We start from the raw sequence: 21,235 nt of genomic DNA, 5'->3' as shown, positions 1-21,235 counted from the left end.
CATATGATTTTTTTTTTTACCAAAACACATCCATGGAAGGTGTCTGGACTGACCTCTTAACAAAATATATCACCAGAGCAAAATGAAAATGCCACTTATTTAATTTTTTTTTATTCCAAAAGTGAGCAGCAGGAGGTTGCAGGATTGATTTTCAGGAGCAAGGAATTAAACAAACTAACAGAACCCACCCACAACCACAATGCAGTAAGCTTTGAGATAACTTAAATATAATATACTTGACTCCAGAACTAGTCCTGACAGCCAAATAGGAAAACTACAAGTTACATTGTGAAAGTCAGGCCTGGAAACCTAAGCTGGACTGTTCTGCCCACTCCACCAAGGCTTCTGGGTTCTTGCTGAAGCTTTCTGAATTTTAAGGAAAAAGTTAGGAATTTGGTATCCTGGACCATTGTGTGAAAGGTAGCAATTCCTGAAGAAAACATACTTTGGTTTTGGTGCACAGACAAGGGAGCAAGACTCAAGGACATATTTCTGAGAAAAAAAAAATAGCAACGTGCGCTGCTCTAGCCCATCAGGTGATGAAAAAAACAGCAAGAGAGTTTAAGGAACTGCCCCTGCCATGAAAATAAGATGTTGCAGACAGGGGAAAAGATGGGACAAGATAAAAGTACCAGGGCAACACGGTGCTATCAGGTCTGACTTCAAGTTTCTACATCTGCAAAACATTCTCATGTGTTAACGCTAAAGCATGGACTTTTACTTAGGATTTTAACACTGAGCAAACAAACACAAGATTAAGTCACGTAGAAATTTTAAATTACCATCTCCTTTCCTTCTCAACTCTCCCCCAAGGACTTCAGGTCTAATTCAAGCATAAAAGACATTTGAAGCATTGAGACTATTTCTTAATAGTGAACTATAATTCGGGGGCAAAACAAAGACATCTGATTCTTCTGGGAAATACCTGTTCCCTTTTAAAATGGTAGCAAAAAGTATCTGTTTGGGGGTATGCACACACTCAGAAGACTGCTGTGTTTACAATACAAAAAAGTAACATATCAGTCCATGCTGAGAAGTCAGAGTTGTCAATTGACCTCACATGTGACTGCACGTGGAGCATTTTCCCCAAAAGCAAACCTGAAAGACTTTTCAAATACTAAATGTGAGGTATACGGGGTTTTTTTCATTATAGTGATTTACTATGATCCATGAAGATCCAAATAATCTTTTCCTTGTTTGTTCTTGAATTTTAAATTTAATGAGATAAAAAAAAAATAAAATCAGTCATTTTTTTCCCTTCCCAGATGACTTTTTTTCATGGGTTCTCTGAAAAAATGCTTACATTTAATCAAGTACAGCCTTTCAATCAAACATTCCCTAGGATTAGGCTAGAGAGAACAACAACACAGAGAAAATTTTGCAGTGTGTACAAATCTTTCTTCCACCAAACTGCTCAGCTTTCAGTAGGTTCAAGTAGTAACAGTCTTGAGGACTTGAGGAACTGCAGGACTGTGCATTTCTGCAAAAAACAACAAAACCCAGAAAAAAGCCCCAACCAAACAAGTGACAAAACTCCTTAAACCCTTCCCACATATTTTTCTTTTCTTACACCTGTAATGTTTCATACCATACTGACTTTTCTATGCAGAGAAATCTGAGTGTGTTATCCCACACTTCCACATCATCTTTCAGAATTTTTTTTTCTGCCCTCTATGTTTTTCTGGGAATATGTGCTAAGGAGAGGAGACTCTTTACATCCACATAGAAATTAGACTCCCGTTTTGGTTTTTCCCATAGTGGTTTGAATCAACGACAATCCCAGCAAAAACAACTGAGTTATTCTGGTGGAAACTCCAGAGGAAAAAAAAAAAGAGAACTAGGCTATTGCTTCACTACAGAAATAGATCAGTGATGTATGTTTATGCAGTGGCATTTTTCAACCGTGCACTAATAAGAACACTCAGCTTGAATATTCCACAAATTCCTTAAGATCCTGATGCCTCTTCCTGGGACTAGCTCTTCGTTAAATTTCATGACTCCTTAAAACAGAAAAGAGAAAATGTCAACACCACCTTCTAGCATGAGTGAAAGCTATCAAGGTAACCCTGGTCAAAAAATTGGAATGTCATGGAAACTTCAATGACGTTCAGTGGGATAATGAGTATTTTCTTGCACACATGAAGGGCAAAACAACCCCCAATCTGTTTAAAGACAAATTCCTATCTCCTCCTTATAGTCCTCCCAACCCCCACCTCAACCCGAAAATGTGATTTACCAGAAGGAGCTCACAATGCTGCTCTGGCTGAGAAAGTACACTGAGAACTTCACAGCAAGCCCAAAATAGCCTGAAAAGAGGAAATGGGTGGGGGTGAGGTTCTTTCTTCTGCTCACAAAGGACTTCACCAGCCGATATAGATCAAGTAAAAACAGTCCTGACATGCAGAGCACACTTGGTGACAGTCCTCCCCTCTTTTCCCAGTCTGGTCTATTTTAAGATCACATCACAGGAAACTTGGCAGCTACATGTTTCCGAAAGTTGCCCCTGCCACTTCCACAAGTTCAAATCATTTGTAAGGGCACAGCTCACAGCACAGAAAATTCTGAGGGGACAAAAAAGGTGCTGTTGAGCTACCGAAGGCAGGTCATTCAAAGAAAGAACACAGTAATTGATAATTAAATGAAGCTGAAAACACCCTCACTTTTCAGTACTGTACTACTGGTTTTCAAAGAACTACAACATTTACATGAGCCGTCCAAGTGCTGGTAGTACTTGTGATGGACACTGTGTGTCTGCTCAATGAAAGAAGTCCTCTGCATCAAGGCATTCAGTTCTTTGGGCTGTTCGTCCCTATCATTTTGTTATGGACTTTCTCTCACCTTCTCATCATTTTTTCAGAAAATTTTAACACTGTTACTTACTAATTAAAAGAGGATGTATGTGTGTATGTGTGTAAGTTATACATGCAGACACAGAAGGAGGAACAAAGAACAATACGGTTGTTTCACGTCAAACTTCAACTCTGATTCCCATTAAGCATCGAGTAGAAGGAATGTTAATGGCATGGTCTGATTACAGAAACTGATGATAATTAAAATACTAACAAAAAATGCAAAACCACATAAACATTGCCAGTGCCTTCAACCTTACATTATAAAATCATTCATATGTACAAAAGCAACAATGGGAGATTTTCTGAAACTAGGAAAATAAACAGGAATTATAACTGAGTAAAATTCTTTCTTTAAAAATGGTTTTATTATTTTATAACCATATTTTTTACAAATGCCAGTTTCCCAGTCTCCCTTGTTCAGAGAACTAAGCTTCTGAGTAAAGTGAGCTCAAAAAAATTGTTGGAGAAAAATATTCTGCAGGAGAAGGATATAATACTTAAGCTCAGTGGATTAAAACAGTCAAATAGATGTTTATCTCCCTTTCTCAAAGTAATTTATTTCTGGATATGGGAAGAGCATTCTCATCCCCAAAAGTCAATTTTAAGATACCTGTAAATAACTTAAAATACAGACCCTGACGTTCAATCTGTACACTAACATAACTACGGGAACACCACATATCTTGAGTGGCAATCTAAAGCTATTTAAAAACAAACTAATATTGTCTATGAAGAAAGTGGTGCAAGCCCTTGCCTCTTCATGAATTTCATGTGGTTGGAGTTTTGCATTTTAGTGACATCTGCTTCAAAAGGAAGGCCACCATAGGACAGATGTATTAGATCTCTTCTTGCAAAGCTCACTCACTGCTTTCATGCTGAATATCACTGCCCTGTCATGCGAGGGCTCTCTGTTCAACTTCCCCACACAGTTAGACAGATTAGCTTAAATTGCTGTAAATAACTCTCCTACTTGCTATTCTTGAGCCCTTTATTCCAGGCTACTCTATATTCTTAAACTGTACCTGAGTCGCCTTCATGTGTCATCCCTGTTGCTCTGGGAAACTCAGGGTTTAGTAAACAGGTTAAGCAAATGAAAAGATTAGTCAGTATTGTGCTTCAGATGGATGCAAGATGAGATTACACTGTAAGCAAGTACATTAACAAAATTAAGAAAGAAAGGTTTCTAGAATCTTTTCACTAATCTGAATAGCATGTACTGCACAAAAAGAAACCACCCACAAGTTTTGTGCTTGAGTCTTCCTGACCCTGATATTGAAGACCATTACCAACACCACCAGCTTACTGGGCAAACTGGGATCTTTGGTTGCCATACAGACCACATGACGTGTACATTATGAGTTCCCTGTGATTGAAACAAAAGAAATTGGAAGGAACTAAGACTAAGGTGGCAACAAGATGATAATATTAGTTATAGAAGGCAGAATAGCACAATATACTTACATCTACTCCTCACCATATGTTAATGTGTATTGCTACATCAAACAACGTGAAATTCAATATACTTAAACACTCTTCACCACACCAAAGAAGAACTAAGGCAAGTTAAAGCAAGCTCTATTAAGAATGAATACTGACATTCAGAAAGGCTCAAGATAACATTTCTTCATTTTCTGGGGTTTCCTCCCCTCAAACAAACATGCTAATGACACTAGGGCATGACAAGCCACCACCAGTTCAAACTCAAAGCTTACTAGGGACAAAAACATTAGGTGGGAAGCAACATGACCCAACCAGCATGGCAATGGGCAGGAAATCTACAGAAGCTTGGAAGCAATCCAGTCTCTTCCATTCTTGTCTGTACCTCTGTCACAAACAAGTCTAACCCTCATACCTCCATTTTCCATTGGCCATGAGATAGGCTGTAATACTTATTTATTTATAAAAGCACTTTACAGACAACTGTAGAAAAGTTCTAAACAAGAACTTTGTATTCTAATGTCCTAAAAATAATTCTTCACGTGAAGTGGCTTTACAGTCTTAGTTTTGCCATGTTATATGGTCTCTCAGCATGAATGCGTTCAGGTTCTGGTAATTACACCACCATCTCTGTAGAGGCATCATCCATCATCCATCATCTAGAATCGTTAACAAATCAGCATCCTCAGAACTAAGAAGGTCAAAAGAAAGGATAGAATGATTTCTCCCCTGAAAATTACTTGTTCTGAACAACAGAGAAAATATTTTGGACGTATATCTAATCAAGCAGAGCATAAACTGGCTGAGTTTTCAGACTGAAGAACTGCAAACTGACAGAAAATGTTTGGTGCCAATAACCCACCCTCTAACAGTTTTCTGATGCAGTCCTTTAGCTGTGAGATAAGGTGACTATTATAATCACTCTTTACATATACAGAATGCACACAGACACACACAGAGCTGAAGAAGTTCTTCCAATTCAGTGGTATCAAAGAAAGGAAACCCCCACACTGACACCACTGCACGTGGCAGCACAGCACCCACGAGTCCCTGCAGTGCCACATGCAGCCCACACATATTGTGCAGCCATGATTAATTAAAGTTACAGTGGATGATACAGACAAAGGGTAAGTTGACAAATAGGCACAGCAAGATGAACCCACTGTCCTGAGCACCAGCTGAAAGCAAGTGGTAAAGCCAAGAGAAAAAAAAAAGGCTGTGTCTAAATGGCGGTAAAAGTCTGACTTCTGGAGAAGCCATAAGCATGACACATTCCTTGCCTTCACTATACAACACTCACTTTTTGACTGTCCTTACTCCCAAACCATGCAGAACACCATTTTATCTTCTGAGCTACCTGGACTGCCTTTTTTTTTTTTTAATGACACAGTAATTTCATACAGTGAGACACATTTTCAGAAGTTCTCAGCATTCAAAAATGTTGAGCCTCAAAAGAACTCAGCATTTGCATTTTCTGAATATGTAATGACATATCTACAGAACTGTCTTGTTCAAAAATCTAACCTTGGTAACCTCTCTGGAGATTACATCAATACACACAATAAGAAGAGTTGCTAAAGCCCTCCCCCTCCTGTTAAAAAAGAAAAAAACCCAGATTTAAAATATTGTTCTAGTTTTTAATAATAGCTAAGAGTTAAAACCCAAAAACTAAATCTCTCCTGGAACTCAGGTGCCCCTTCATAGTAAGTGCCACCGAAATTCTCACAGGGATGACTTCGACTCTGTATAACTTTTATGGTGCCTCTAACCTTCTGAGCCTCTCAGCTAGCTTGAGGTACAGTCACAGCAATGTACCCTATCACTCTCATATTCATACATGTACACTTTTTTTTTTTAAATAATAATTTTTCTATGTCACAAGGTTGCTTTTCAGAGATGCACATCACTCTGTTTCCCGTTGACTACTCAGGAATCAGTGGATCCTCATAATTTCCAAAAACTAGGCCATAGAGACTTTACCGCTGAGCTGAGGCTCACTGAGGTGACATCTTCTGCACAGTTACAAAAGTCAAAATCTTTCAAAATCAAACAATGGATCGGGGAAAGACCAGTTCACATTTTTTAAATTGAGTAGACAGAGATCCTCTGTCTACACAAAAACATTAAAAGAGAAAAAATCCTAAAAATCTGGCTAAATTTAATATATTAGCAGTCACATTTTAAAATGCAGCCTATCAGAGATACGTCTCAGTGAAGTGAAAGATCTCTTCTGCAGGTGGGAAGGGTTTATCAAGAAGAAAACAGCCACTGTGGTAAATGATAAGAAATGTAGCTGGGACCACCAGCTGAGCCCCAGGTGTGGCAAGCACTGCAGAGGGGCTTTTAGCTGGGGAGGGGTGTCTGGGGGACCACTGAGAGAAGGGATACCTGCATGAAGAGGCTCAGCTCCTGGAAGGGATGAGAAGGTGCTGCAGGCAACCCGTTGAGCAGGAACACACCATGCTGAACAGGGACTGAAATGGTGAAACATGATGCCAGCAGACAAGGAGTGAAGAAAATCTGGTAAGCTAGGATAGGTATCAGCGGCATTTCAGATAGGTGCCATCTGCCTCCTCCTCTTTAGCCTCCCGTTTGGATTACAGGATGTTGGCCTCCTGCTGACAGAAAATGGTTGGTGATACTGGGTCCTCACTGCAGGCTCCACAGCTGGGGACCTTCTCTACTATTTTCCCCCAAGTTCTCCCAGTGGGGGAGAAGGTTGTCAGTTTAGGTAGCTTTGAGGAGCTGGTTGGAAGGCTTCGGGGGGGGGGGGGGGGGGGGGGGGGGGCGTGTAAAGAAAGGGACTAAACAGTTATAAAATATCTACGCTTTAATCAAATTACTAATTAATTTATTAAACCCTATGGTGAATTTGACTTATGTTTATTTATCGCCCACAGGTGACGGTTCAGGCCTCCCCACCTCCTTCCCTGACCCCGGAAAACTGCTTTATTTCTTCCCGGCTGGATGGGGAGGGAGGGAGCCCTCGGAGACAGGGGCGCGGGAGCCCCGCGGTGGCGAGAGCCGCTCCCGGGCCGGCGCCGGGGACACCTGCCGGCCGCGGGTCCCGCAGCCCCGGCCCGGCCCCCGCCGGGGCTGGCTTTTTCTGGAAACATGACAGCCGGCCTCGGGGAGCCGGGAAGCCGGGGGGGAGGGGGTGCCCGGCAGGACGCGAAGGCGCGACGTGGCGACGGTCGCTAAGGGAGTGACAACAGAGCGATCAACAGAGGGGCTGGTGCGCGGGGAGGTGCGAGCCCCGGGCGTTTATAGCCGCCCCTCGATGCCCGCCAGCCCCGCTGGCCGCCGCGCACGGAAATAGCTGTGCCCGGCGAACCACCGCTCCGCAACCGCGCACAGGTTATTTTTGAACGGCCCCAGCAAGATAAAACTTGAATCGGGGGGGAGAGCGGCTGATTTACGGCCGCTTTAAGGGCAGTGTGCTTGGCTGCGGATGAGTGAAAAGACTTTTCTGCATGGGCAGGAACATTTCCCGTGACAGCGCTGCCGGCAGAGAGGGCATCGGGGATCTGGCATCCCACCCGCGCTGCCCTGGCCGTCCCCCGAGTTGGCAGCGCATTTTGCCCCACAGCCCACACTCCATCCCACAGCAGCTGGCCCTGCGTGGCACACATGGCTCGCCAGCCCTCTTACAAAAGGAAGGGGTAGGCATCTTGGGCCACAAAACTGGCTTTGGGCTTTCTGTCCTCACTCCCGCAATTTAGCACTGCATCTGCTCCAAAAGCCGCTCCGCCTGTTCAAATCGAGCCTCCTGGCCAAAGCCTCTGTACCCGGACAGTGAGGATGCGCAACAAAGCCCAGCTTGCTTAAGCTCATCCTGCCACACTGTACCTTAAAAAACAAGGAAGATGTGGAATCCTCACATCACAAAATTAATGTGCTGAACTGTAGCAAAAGCCTTGACAATCAAACTTCTGTTCCAACAAAGCAGTAACAATAATCTACACTGCTGTGGCAAGGCCCTGAGTCCTGTTACATATACTCTTTTTTTTTTGTCTTGTTGAAAAGGGGAAAAAAAAGAATTAGGCACATTTATTAAGCTTTCAGAGTGCAACAGATTGGGTACCTTTAAAAAATAACAGTATTTTGATGTAAATATTAACTTATCATAAGCTTCCTGAAGCACATAAAGGCAGTATCGCTGCAGAGAAGGTATCTGCTTTCAAGGGGATTTGCATTCTCATTGAATGCTGGACCAGGTCCAGACCAGCCGGAGGATAACCACCCTCTAACCTCCCTGCGGAGACTTACAGAGACGAGACTGAAGCAGTATCATTTCTGACAGAAATCGAATCCTGGCTACTGCACTGCTGGGAACACTACAGACAAGAATTAAAAAAAAAAAAATAGGGAGGAATTGGAATTAAAACAATTCTTTGGAGCTCATTTGGGTAATACCTTGTCAAAGGACATGATATGGCAACACACTGTATATTTACTAAATGAATGCAAAAGTTAGGCAAGTGTCTGCTAGCATAAAATATAATTTTAACAAATGGAACGCACAAATGCTAAAGCTGACCAGTTATAGAACTGCTCAGTTACATGCCCAGGTTAACCAAGCTAAATAGTATGTCCAGTCACAGACATGAAACCATGGAGGGCATCCAAAAAATACAATTTATTCACATTTCCGTCAGTTCGTATTTCAGCACCAGCATCTCAGAGGACAGGATAATTCCTAGCGATATACCTCCAAAGATTCAGAAACAAGTGACCTTCATGGAAGCTTCTGAATATTAGGATATTGCATTACGGGTGCTGGGTACTTATTCAGTACTTCCTTCTTGATGTAATGCACCCAGGGACATAGATAAGAAAGTCCCAGGACAGACTGATGAACAGCTTCCAGGTATTCCCTATCTTGCTGTACTCATTCTGTTGTAGCAGTAGAAACCTATGAGCAGCCACAATGTGAACGGGATCAGAAAAAAGGTAAGCTAGCAAAACCACGGAAGGCAGCACAGGAATGGGAGCAAAGTGACTGCACAAGGCAGCAGCCGCTCAGTTTTGCCAATCTGGCCAATAAAAGAGTAATCTTCATATACTATGTTGAGGGCCAGTGAGCCCTAAGATTGACTGAAAAGTAGCAGCATCTGAATTGTGTTAGGCCTACAGAGACCCTTAGCTGTGGCTGGACTGTCTGCGACAATATGTCTAGACTACAAGAAAATGTAGTGGTTTAAAATGTCCTAGTTGGCTTGTTTTAGCTGTAATACTGGCAACCCAAATTACAGATACGCCAAACCCAAATGGCAGTCAGACACAAAATCATGACGTTACAAAAACACTAGGTACAATTTATATTTCAACTGATACCTTGATTTGCACTTCTTTAAGTTATAGTTTCAAATACTCCCCATTAGAATGTTGTTTTTTCTGTTTTGTACCATTTCTAGCAGAAATATTAAGACTGGTCTGAAGAATGTATGGACAGAAATGACTATCAGTAAAAGCAACAGGAAGGGCAATAGAGCAAAGTTAAGAAAAAACCTGAAACATTTTGATAACCATGGACACATTGACAACAAACAAACAGGTAAGCACTGGGGAATGTGGTGTTTGCATCAGGACCAGGAAGTTTGTGCCCTAGGAAGCCCACAGCACGGATTAGCAGAAGACCTGTGCCCTGACAGGAGGAGGATGGCAGTGAGGTTGCATCATGCTGTATGTGCCACTTCTCTTCCTGTTCATCCAACAGGGGAGATGACTGTAGCCATAAAGACACCCACCGCAGGCAAACCCAGGAAACAGCCTGCAATCTAAGATCCATCTAGGCTTAGGTAAGCAAGACTCACAAGCGAAAGGACACACCATAATAATATGCTTGACTGCCAAAGGATAGAGAAGACCTACACCAAAAATAGGGCATCGCAGATGCAGAAGTCAAGCAACATGGTGAGAAGTTGGTGGGTGTCCTCCAGGGAGACAGCTGATCCTGGCCAGATCACTGCTTGGGCACACATCTCTTAACCCCCTTCTTAAAAGCATGGGGGTTGTGAGTGGGAATGAAAATAATAAGAGAACAAGTGTGGGACATGAAAATCAGGGTTTTTTTAAAGCAGATATCGCCTTCTCTTTCCATAACGTCTCACTGAGGGTTTTTTTATATTAATTTTCTTGCTACTATGTGTTAACAAGTCAGGTAAGCTTCTCAGATAATCATGAGCATCTCAGAGTTGAATGCTGCAGAAAACTGTGGAATATGCAATAAAAGCACAAGAACTAGCAGGCAATACTGCAAATAAAACATTTTAACACACTAGCACATAAGAAGGGCAAGTCAGTGATAGAAAACCCCACTGCTGTTTATTTTACCTAATTAATGATTTTTAAAGTACAATTTGCTCTGTAAGAGTGCTTTAAGAGAGTTTTCTAAAAAAAAAAAAAAAAAAAAAAACAACAAAAAACCCCCCACTTTCTTCCCTGTTTTTAAATGCCCTCTTGGCACATTTAAATATGCTCCAGGAGAAGCTTCATAAGCAGTGCAAGTTCAACAAGGTTTAGAGTATGGATGTATGTTAATTAGTTGTATAGAGAAAATGTTTGCTGAAGAGAGAGGTGAAGGAATACACAGTAATTGTGGCCTGCCTCTAAGAATGGGACAGATATACCAGATGAGACAATACTTGTACATCAAGAGACCTGCCAGTGTTAGTGCTTTGCCGTCACATGTCCGTGTGGGTTTTTTCTCTGCCTCCACATCCACACGAATCTAGGAATGTTTGCCCAGGGGAGGCAGTTCTTTATATCTGATACAGAAATCAGAAGGTAATGCAGTTTGCTATTAGTATTTGAGCCTAACATTAGAAAAAAACAAACTAGAAAAGAACAGGGAAATCTTGTAGGAGAGACAACCTGAAGTTATTCTAAAGGTGCAATTTCCTCACAGAATTAAAGCTAAGACTTACCTGAAAACAAACTGACTCTTTTGCTGAAATGAATTGCTCTCACAGATTTGAGGGGGAGGGAAGGTGGGGTGTGAGTGTCACATCCCTAGAGGTACAGCTAGGTAACCACTCCGCTAACACTGTACTGTGAATCTTCCCAGTACAAACTAGCTCTGAGATCTGGTCTGTTGTTTCTGCACCAAAACACTTGGTTCAGTTACAGGTGTGATTCTTACCTAAACCGTTCACACCGGCACAGCCTGTAATACAGACACACCTATAGTGGTATAGAAGTTTCTCTGTGATGCCGCTACACCTATTCACACATGGGAATACTCTGATACTGGACAGAGAATACCAGTACTGAAATCAAACTGCATCACTTTATTTTCAAAATAATTTGTTGCTGCGGTGCTGCAGAGGGCCTGCTTCTGCATGCTGGTTGCTCTTCAAGCACCAGTTGCTGTTTTCTGGGATTTATGACTGAAAGGATTAAAACCAAAGAAAACTAAAACAGATCTCCAAAAGATACTAATAGCTCCTTCAAGCTCCGTCACATTCTAGATCTCATTATTCCAGTAAAATATTCCTCAGGTAATAGAAAAGGCTTTCTAAATTTAAACTTTTTGTACCAAAATGTAAATTTCTAATTCATCATACAAATATCCAATATCCCAAAGACAACCATCCATGCATATGATAACTAGGTGATCATTTGCCCCATTTGTACATACATTTAAAGTGCATCTGAAAATTTGGGCCATTGTAAATGTATCTGCCTGACACTGTTTTGCAAATATAGGGCTAATGCCCTAGAAGCACTCAAATGCCCAGTGGCATCAGTGGGAATTGAGGTCTTTCAACATTCGGCAGAACTGAGCCCTTTTTACATGTGGATATAAACACATTCACTTGCATATAGAGAGGTTTTGAATAAAATGCAGATGGTGGACAATAATTTTCTATTCAGCTGGACATTCTCAGAGAGGACCTTCCTGACTATAGTTTTAACATTATAAATTAAGATTTGGCAGTTCATTTAAACATAGTTAATTTTTTTCTAAATATTCTGGATTCTGGTTCTCAGCAAATAAAGAAAACATATTACCAGCCAGCAGACCAATCATAACATTAACTCTCTTGCACTTGCCGATAACCTTTAAGGAAGCTTTATCTATTTATATCACAGCCATGAAAACATCGAAGCAGCATATTAATTAATAGTGATAATAAAAAATAAAGCCTTCAGTCATGTGTTCCATTCAATCACTTACACCATATATTTTTAAAATGAACAAAATACATTTGCAGTTTGCCGGGGAATTATTTTAAGGTCCTAGTATCCCTTAGAATCTCTTCTCACGTCTTTAGATGTCTGCCTTTCGCTCGTGCGGACTGAAATGTCTAGACATCCAAATTAAGGAGTGACCAATCACTGACAAACTGATCTCTCTGCATACAAGGTCAGTGCTACAGAGACACACACACGCACACACACACAACACACACACACACACATACTGGCAGCAGGCACCGTGCAGGGGACCTTTATTTGTGCACAAAAATATTGATGTTGCTAAGTGATACACAGGCGGTCACTAGCCATAAGTCTTTGTGTTTGTTTGTTTATTGCTGTGTCTTCTTTCCCAAGTAAACAATGCAATGGTGATGCAGAGATAGAAGAACCCATCTAAATTAAACATAATTTATTATGTCTGCATGGTATCAACCTATTATTTTTTTTTCCTGATTTTGTTCTGTTAAGTCAGAAGGAAAAAATTTAGGAGGAACTTGAAAGCACACATGTCCTGAATGGTCCCAACCATCCTATTTTCCTTCAATTAAACAATATGAACAATTTATTTGCAAAGGTCCCTCTGCATCTTAAGCTTGCAGACACCAGATTTAAGGAAAATTTTTTATGCTAAAATAATGATCCTATATTAAATTCATATGTCTAGTCACTGGAATAAGGGGTAGTCTGAAAATAGTGTCTTATGACATCACATAATAAGTGTGGATGAACCTTCCTCATCAAAAAATTCAGTCCAGATCCATTCAGTTCCAGAATCCAAGTTTCTATTTTAAAAATTTTTTTAAAAAATCCTCCCAAAACAAACATTCACACACAGAGAGCTTTTTTGACTCATCCCAAATTTGAAAAACTTTATTTTTGGTGGTACTAAGAGTAGGTTTCTGTAAACAAAACTGTTCATGACAGGGGTCCTGTTTGGAGTTTTCAAAATAAATTGGCTTTCTTGACTTCAAAGAAGGTTGAGTATGGAGAAGCTGGGTTTCCTTAATCACTTCCCTTGACTAGCTTTCAAGGCTTCTGGGGTGCCCCAGAAGTGCTGCAGACCCCCAAGCTTCTGAGCTGTCCTGGTCCAATGCAGCTTCCCAAGGGAGATACCCAAGCAAGATACTGGAGAGCCCTGCAAATGCAGGTCCCCAGACTTCACTGCACTGCCAGCAAGCATGCTGGGAAGAAATCAGCCTGCTTTCCTCCTGGAAGTTTCCAGATTTCCGGAAATTTTTACAGTGAACATGGCAGATCATTAGATTTTTTTTCCCAATAGAAAAATATTTTATAGAGCTTTGCCATAACAGAGGCACAACTGCAGTGAGGCCACTCTCCTTCTCAACTACAGGTAGTGCTACCACCCCCTGGAACTACTACCTAGAGAGAACATATTATTAGGAAAATAGTGAGTGTATTTTGACTTTGGTTTTATTTTAGCAGCAAGATACAAATATGACTACCAATGGCAACTGGCGGTGGCAAGCACTGCTTGAGGAGCGTTTCAGAACTTCTTACACCCTACCAGAAGAGCAAAAGTCTGCCCAGAAGTATAAAGATTAAAATGAACTGGGAACTAATGTAAAACAGTAATTCAGGTAACTTGGTTTTGGTTTCGCTCTAGATTACTACAAGTCCTGTAATAAATCACAAGACAGGTGTAAACTTCTGGTTTTAATTGTCATGTACATACCAGTTCCTCCAAAACTCTGTTTCCCTTGCTCCCACTAAAACAACAACAAGTGTACAAACCCAGTATTCTGCCAAGTGACTACATTTTGAAGTCTCAATACATAACCATACCCAAAGCAGTGCTGCTCCAAACTGTTCAGGCAGCTGAATCAGACAAGGCAGCCATCGGTCCAGCAGGCAACTGCAGGGACAGGACAGCTTGGTCCCTTCCTCCCTACATCAGTAACTTGCTGATTCAGTCACCGGCCCTTCTCTGAGTTTGTCCATCTGTACAATGTTAATTGCAACAATACCTTCCAAGCAAAAGCGCTGCTTTAAATTCCAGAGACCAAAGACCAGAAATTTTCCTGTTCTGGACAAAAGCAATTCTTTGCCTTATTCTCAAGCTGCTTGGACAGCCAGCACTGGGAGCAGACCATTCCTGCAGTAATTCCTGTACTAACCCTTATGCACCCAATCAATACTTTCCATTAAAACCATTATCCCTGTAGATGTACTCTGGACAAATACTTCAGTTGTGAGGTGAGGAAAGAAAAGGGAAATGAGGACATTAATAAAGCACATTTTCCTCAGAAAAGCTGTATGTTAATTAGAAATATTCTTTTCTAGCTAATAGACTTCTATTAGTAGGAAGAATGAGATGCTGCAAACAACAGGCCTTAACAACAATGGCCCAACAATGAAGGACCTGACTTGCCTTCAACTACAACAGGACTGCTAAGGCAATCAACACACACTGTGAAGAGCACATGATCACACATGAACTTATTTATGTTACTTCTTCTTCCTCTTTTCTTAAAAAGCACTTTACATCTCATTAAAATTCTAATTGTCCTACTGAAAGTTCGTGCTTCTGATTTTGCCCGTGCAGAGGAGAAAGCTTATTCACAAATAAACCTTTCAGGACAGAAAAATGACAAGGAAGAAAAGATCAAGTCAGACAAGTATGACTGGGAGTTCAGATGTAAAGAATTCAAATATTTCAAAAGATGTCTTGATAGGTATATTCCCACCTCATTCCAAGCAAATAAGATTAGCACATATTACTGAGAATTTTATGCCTCCGTAGAAGGCCCTAATTATATTTCACACTGCTCTGAAGATTCCTGTAATATACACACATCTTTAATGTGGAATTTTATACCCTATTTATAGCATATAGGTTCTTTTTGATATTATTACTTTTCTATGAAAGTTCCTTTGAAGTCAGGTAATTACCTTAAGCGAAATATTTAGCCTGTTGTGAGAACTGAACCATGAGATTTGTGCAGAACAAGTAAGTCATCATGTACCCAAATATAAAGGTTTCTGAGCCACGAGTGGGGATGGAAACATTAATTATGAAGACAAAGCCAGGAATGCATTTTAGAAGTAATTTAAAGTGAAAGCTGATAAATCTGTATAGTACTACACCTTGCTTCATTCATGTCCCTACAAACTATTTGAGCCAAGCACTAAAGAGCGTTAATTTCATTACTAGTTAGTATCCTTAGTAAAGCCCACAGGTTACCACAGACCTGGTCAGAGTCAGGCTGTAACTGTGAAGAGCTTAAGAGGAGCTGCTGAGATGGCTAATCATGATATGCAGTATCTTAAACCCAACCGGAAATGGCACGTCATTAAAGACTTGTAAATCTGGATTTTTCCATACTAGATGAAACACTGCCTCTTTCTCTGCAAAGCTATGAATTTCTTTAGTGGGATAAATCATAGAATCATAGAACCAAATTACATATGGCTACCATATATCAATATATAAAATTATGTCATTTTTATATTGCATTCTGATTTAGGACTGAACCATGACCACTTTTATTTGACAGCAACGTTTTGAAGAGAAGTCACTTGTAGGGAGAAGTCACCAGAAGATTCCCCTCTTCACCTCCTCAGACACAGTTCCTTGAAAATACCTAAAAGTACAGGATGTTAAAACACCATGCCATATGGTCTGCAATTTGTCATGCAAACGTTATCCTTCATATGCAATGCATACTATAACACATGAAACCAAAACTTCAAGATGTAACAGAGCCATACGTACAAGCGCCTACACTCATACACACACAAAAGGCAAGTCAGGCAATGCAGGACCACGAAACCAATTTATTATTATTTTTCACAGATGGAACAAATTCACTTCATCTGCTGCATCCAGACAGGTTTTCCCAACTGCATGCACTCCAGTAATCTGAGAATTGAAACTGCTGTTTCTCTTATATTTTTTGCCTAAGCAAAAGTCTAGCATCTTATTAAGAATGCTTAATAAAACCAACACATTAAAAACAGTCAGCAGGGAGTGCTGCAATTAGATGCTTGCTCTGTGCCTACATGAAAATATCTTTCATCCTATATGGACTTCCAGAAATTTCATGGTGCTGCAGTAAGAGAGACCTCCTCCCTTTTTGTTCATGTGAGATATAAGGTCATTGATTGCTTATCACCATTACTTTATAGAATAAAACGAAATTACTTGTAAATTGCCAAAAAATATAAAGTTTCCCACCCCATATGGGATCTCATTACACCCAAACTGAAGACACTGATACTGTGGTTTCATTCCCCCAAAACTTAGGGGTGGAGGAAAGACTAGGACTAAAAAAGCAGATGAGATATAGGACCATAAGAATGTAAAAAGCTAGAAGAAACACATTTAAGATGACAGAAGTATCTACATAGATTATATGAAACATTTTCCTTTACAGAATATAAAAGTGCTATTATGTTCTTGGGGGGGGGGGGGGAATGTTTGGACTAATAAGGGCAATCATAGGGAAGACAGGCGTAGAATTCCTCTCCATTGAGTTAGTCAGATGCAAAATTCACTTTGCTTGCTGTGGGATTCTCTATATAAAGCCAGAGTCCACTGAGTCTAACAGAGTGCTTCATGTTCTCAGCGTAATTCCTTCCATCTGAGATGCTCAGTGGTTTATAGGAGGCACTCTTCCATCTTGTAAAATTGGCTGCACATAACTTTATTACAACATCTGCAATTCTCTGTATTCATATTCTTCCTTCCCAGAGTAACCTACTGCAGGGACTACAGCATATACATGAAAGAAACCAAACTGTCAGGAGGAAACTGCAGGAGGGAATAGGAGAAAGGCTCTGAATCACAGACCCACAGAAGGGCTGAGGTAAGGAGGGACTTCTGGACGTCATCTCATCCAACTCCCCTCTGCTCAAGCAGGGCCACCCAGAGCCAGTTGCTCATGGCTGAGTCTGGCTCCTTCCAGCCTTGCTCTGGCAAATGAGAAGTTCTGTTCAAGAGGAATAATTGTGACTACCTCACTCCAGGGATGCCACGAGACATAGTCCTTTCCTAAGCCACTTCCACAGCCTATCTGTTACAAAACACTCAACCTTTCTATAAAGGCTTCCAGTCAGAGCCTGGTGGCATTTGACATCAGCTTTTCTGATACCTCAGCCTGACACAGGAGAATTCCATTTTGTCAGAACTTTGTTCCCACGGCTGTATCCTAGTCTTCAAGCACAGCAAAATGTCTTTACCAGAAGCGAGTATGCAAACAAACAAAAAAATGCTGCAAAAATATTTAGTGTGAAGAAAAGCCACACCCATCATCTAGGCCTGTCCAAGTCTGTCCTTTCAACATATTTTTATCCTCATTTTGCAGGTTTGTTGATTTATTAACTAAAAATTTGTCCATGTGAGTCTCTTGCACATTCGTCATAGTCTTTATAAAGATATTCCCTGCAAATGCCTTGAGGTCACACTTAAATCATGGTGTGAACTATGCCAGACATCGAGTTTGTGAAAGAGCTTCTTCCAGGACCGTGCGTGATGTCTGCCTCTCTGCGGAGAACAATCCAGAAATGAGGTGCAACTACAGCAGGCCTTTCCCTGGCGCCCAGCAGCCGCCACGTCTCCTCTTGGTCACGGCTGATTCCCACAAGATGGCATGGCACAATTTAATCTGAGTTTAATCTGAGATTTTAAAGGATGACTCCTTCACTGACGCAAAAGTCTGCCAGCGCACTGCCTCGCTACACATCTCTCACGATTCACTTCTCTCACTGAGTGTCTTTGCAATTTTTCCCTGAATCAAAACATTGCCGGTCTCTCCCTGCTGACAGCAGAGCACTGTTTCTTTTACAGCTCTCCTGCAAAATGAAGTTGCAATAACTTGGAAATAAAGGTAGTTGTAAATCATGCGATCTTCCTGAAACACCATTCAGGTAGTGAAACATTGAAATGGGAAGGAGTTGGAAAGAAAAGGAAAATAAGACATAAAAGAAGAGTGTGGTTTGTGTTTGGTTTAAGATTTTTCAGCTTTGATGGTTGCTAGTGCTACTAGTGTTTTGATTTAAATCAGTCTTTGAACAGACTTGACTTAAATCTTTAGTAAGAAATTTAAACTGAAACAGAAAATTAACACTAGTTCATCAGTACAGCCCCTAAGTTACAAAAAATCTCCATTATCAAGTAGGAAAAAGAAGAAAAAAAATTACATTTCTTGGAGTAGGAGAGAAAAACAACCTTTTGCCAAAAGCTAAGCAAAAGGTTTCCTATTCTTTTCACTATCTTTATGGTTTCTATCACTTTTTCTGCCCAAGACGATATTTTAGCTGCCTATCTAGGAGCATACTGCAGAGAAGCTCCCACATGGCTGGATGTGTCCCTGCCTGTCCACAGCTGGGGAGAAAACAGTTAAATTCAGCAGCAAAGCAACATTGGAGGCAGCAGCCTCCGGCAGCCATGGGAACAACAATTTCTCTAGACTAGAGGCTGAAATTTCAGAGGGAAGTAATCCCAACCGTCATAGCCAGGTCAGAGAGGGGAGCCCCAATGGCACTGGCTTGAGTTTTAAGGCAAAATATTACTGTAGACATGCATGGACCTGACTTTACCATCCTCTAAAGGGCCATAATAATGACAGCCACATACCTGCAAGAGGTAATAAAGCAAAGCAGGAATTTTGCCTGCACAAAATGTAAACATCAAAACAGATGGCGCAGTTATGTTAAACAGTTAATGTTTGCAGAGTGCTTTGAAGATGCAAAGCACTGTAAAGGTACTAAATACTTACAGTCTTGTCTAGACATCATCAAGCTCATTTTTAGATTGCAACCTTTTCAGGCCAAACAGAGCCTCTCTGTATAGGGTTGCACTATTCCTTCTGTAACAGGCTCCAATCTCAGGATGTATTCACAAGAGAGGAATAACAGAGGAGCAGCTTCTGAAGATGGAAAGCTCAAGGTAACAGTTCCTGCTAAAGCAGCAGGAAGTAGCACAGCAGAGAATAGGGCTAAATATCATCAGGGAATCAGATGGAAGTCAAAAATGTACTATACCAGATTTCACCAGAGAAACAGGTAAAGATTGAGGCTGTCACAAAAGAGTTTGCCATAACAGTGAAAACTGTTTACTTGCACCGACAAGCCCTGATGAGAAAAAAAATCTTTGACAGAATAAACTACGTATATAGACTTAACAGTGCTGTGAGAGGTGCAGAGGCAATCTTTGTCATCTACAGTCCAAGTATGGAATTTAACAGAGTTATGAACAATAAGATCACAGATTTTGTTGAGGCTTGGGAAAAATCCATCTAAACCATTTCAAAACTCACACTTTTTATTTGCTCTAAGGAATGTGGCATGCAAATAAAATTAAACTCCAGAGACTTTATTCTGCAATAAGCGAGACTTTTGTGTCAGATTGCCTTGCAACCTAACCCAAACCTTACTATTCTGATATTAAGAAACCACAGATTTCAGAAACCTTTTCCACTCACATTTCTCTGTCAGCTCAGACTTTAAATGAGGAAAGAAGGCTGGTGTTACACAAAAGGTGCAGACAGCTGAAACACGTAATCCTTATTCATATCCTAAAAATAGACCCAAACTGACCACCCAGTGCATAACCAGTGCTACTGAGCATGGAATTGGAGTTAGAGATTTCAGCTCAGCTGCTAGCTTGGGGCTAGGAGCAGTGTGGAGTTGGCATGTGGAGGCAGCTTCCAGTCCCTCTGAAGTGGCCTCTCTGACCCATTCTGAGGCAAAATGTACCAGACTCATGGGGGAACAGCATCCCTCTCCCTAGAACAGAAGCTCAGCCCTGGTCAGGGGGCTTGTAGTCAGGACAGAAAAGACTAAAGGAAGAATACTTGAATAATACTTGAATACTAATGACAGGTCAGGTTATTTTCCTGATTTCCTATTTTAACTTATTTTCCAGACACTTCACTTCAGCTGTTAAATATTAATTTCTAAGAAGAAGAAAAGCCTTAATATCAGTACAGCTCTTATTTCTCAATTTGTTCTGAAATGATTTCTGTCACCTTCCCAAAAAGAAAACTTTAATTGGAAAAAGATCAAAATAATAAAAAAACCTTGAGTCCTTTGTACTGGCAAAGCACATTAAAGAGCAATGCCAAACCCATACTGATTTCTTTCTTTCCAGGGAAAGTATTACCTCTCTGTCTTTGTTTCAAACAGTGTGTATATATAATAAGTCAAAATTTCAGTCTCATCTTAACTGGGTTACCCTTTCCTTGCCCACAATTTTGCATATGCTCACATAATTATGTCCTGAAATTTGCAAATACAATTACTTGCTGACATACTTTGTTATCTGAATTATAAAGTATTTGATTGTATCCAATGAAAACAAGATTAAGATGGGGAAGCAAACGTGTTTTAGCAAACCTAATGCACTAACTTAAGCTTCTGTTGTTTTATGGAAACATGATCCTCTAACAGCATGTCTACACCCCTTAGTGAAGTATTGTCTAGAGACCTAACATTAAAAGCAGGATAGCCATATCACTGCATCACCACGTTTGCACTTGCCTGGTAAGAAATACAGCTACAGAGGAACTATCACCTTCTCATTTTTTTTAAAACAGGGAACTTGGCTTACATAAAAACCATCAAGTTAATAATGGCACATTAATGGAGTCACAAAATAACTAAGAAAAAGGTGCTGCCAAGTTAAACTAATTTAGAATTCGTATTGCATCTTGTTGTTTGTAGGTTCACTACATGTAATAAAACTTTCTGATTTCTCTCCCAAAGAGAAAATTTGCAAAAAA

At 40.6% G+C, this 21,235-nt stretch overlaps 1 protein-coding gene and 2 long non-coding RNA genes across 8 annotated transcripts in view; 1 reads left to right on the top strand and 2 right to left on the bottom strand.

The window, feature by feature from the left end:
• The window catches only part of LDLRAD4 (low density lipoprotein receptor class A domain containing 4), a 279,863-nt gene that overhangs the window by 44,827 nt on the left and 213,801 nt on the right, over positions 1-21,235 (bottom strand). The gene's annotated exons all lie outside the window — the stretch shown is intronic.
• Positions 1,881-6,735, bottom strand: LOC120324429. Its single transcript, XR_005565734.1, has 3 exons — positions 6,678-6,735; positions 2,237-2,306; positions 1,881-2,000 (listed from the first exon to the last, which is right to left on the bottom strand). It is a non-coding gene; the product is annotated as an uncharacterized LOC120324429 (long non-coding RNA).
• Positions 7,579-15,016, top strand: LOC120324428. 3 transcript variants are annotated; one of them, XR_005565732.1, is made up of 4 exons: positions 7,579-7,646; positions 9,707-9,846; positions 13,935-14,092; positions 14,796-15,016. It is a non-coding gene; the product is annotated as an uncharacterized LOC120324428 (long non-coding RNA). The 3 variants fall into 3 exon arrangements; XR_005565733.1 differs by lacking the exon at positions 7,579-7,646 and adding an exon at positions 7,712-7,951 and having other exon boundaries at positions 9,710-9,846; XR_005565731.1 differs by lacking the exon at positions 7,579-7,646 and adding an exon at positions 7,712-7,951.

The sequence above is a fragment of the Pipra filicauda genome, unplaced genomic scaffold (genome assembly GCF_003945595.2).
Source record: "Pipra filicauda isolate LSUMZ 115617 unplaced genomic scaffold, ASM394559v2 scaffold52_size3558583_pilon, whole genome shotgun sequence".
In the NCBI taxonomy this organism is placed as follows: domain Eukaryota; kingdom Metazoa; phylum Chordata; class Aves; order Passeriformes; family Pipridae; genus Pipra; species Pipra filicauda.
Note: the sequence above shows the minus strand (reverse complement) of the source record. Positions and strands in the feature narration are given on the sequence as shown.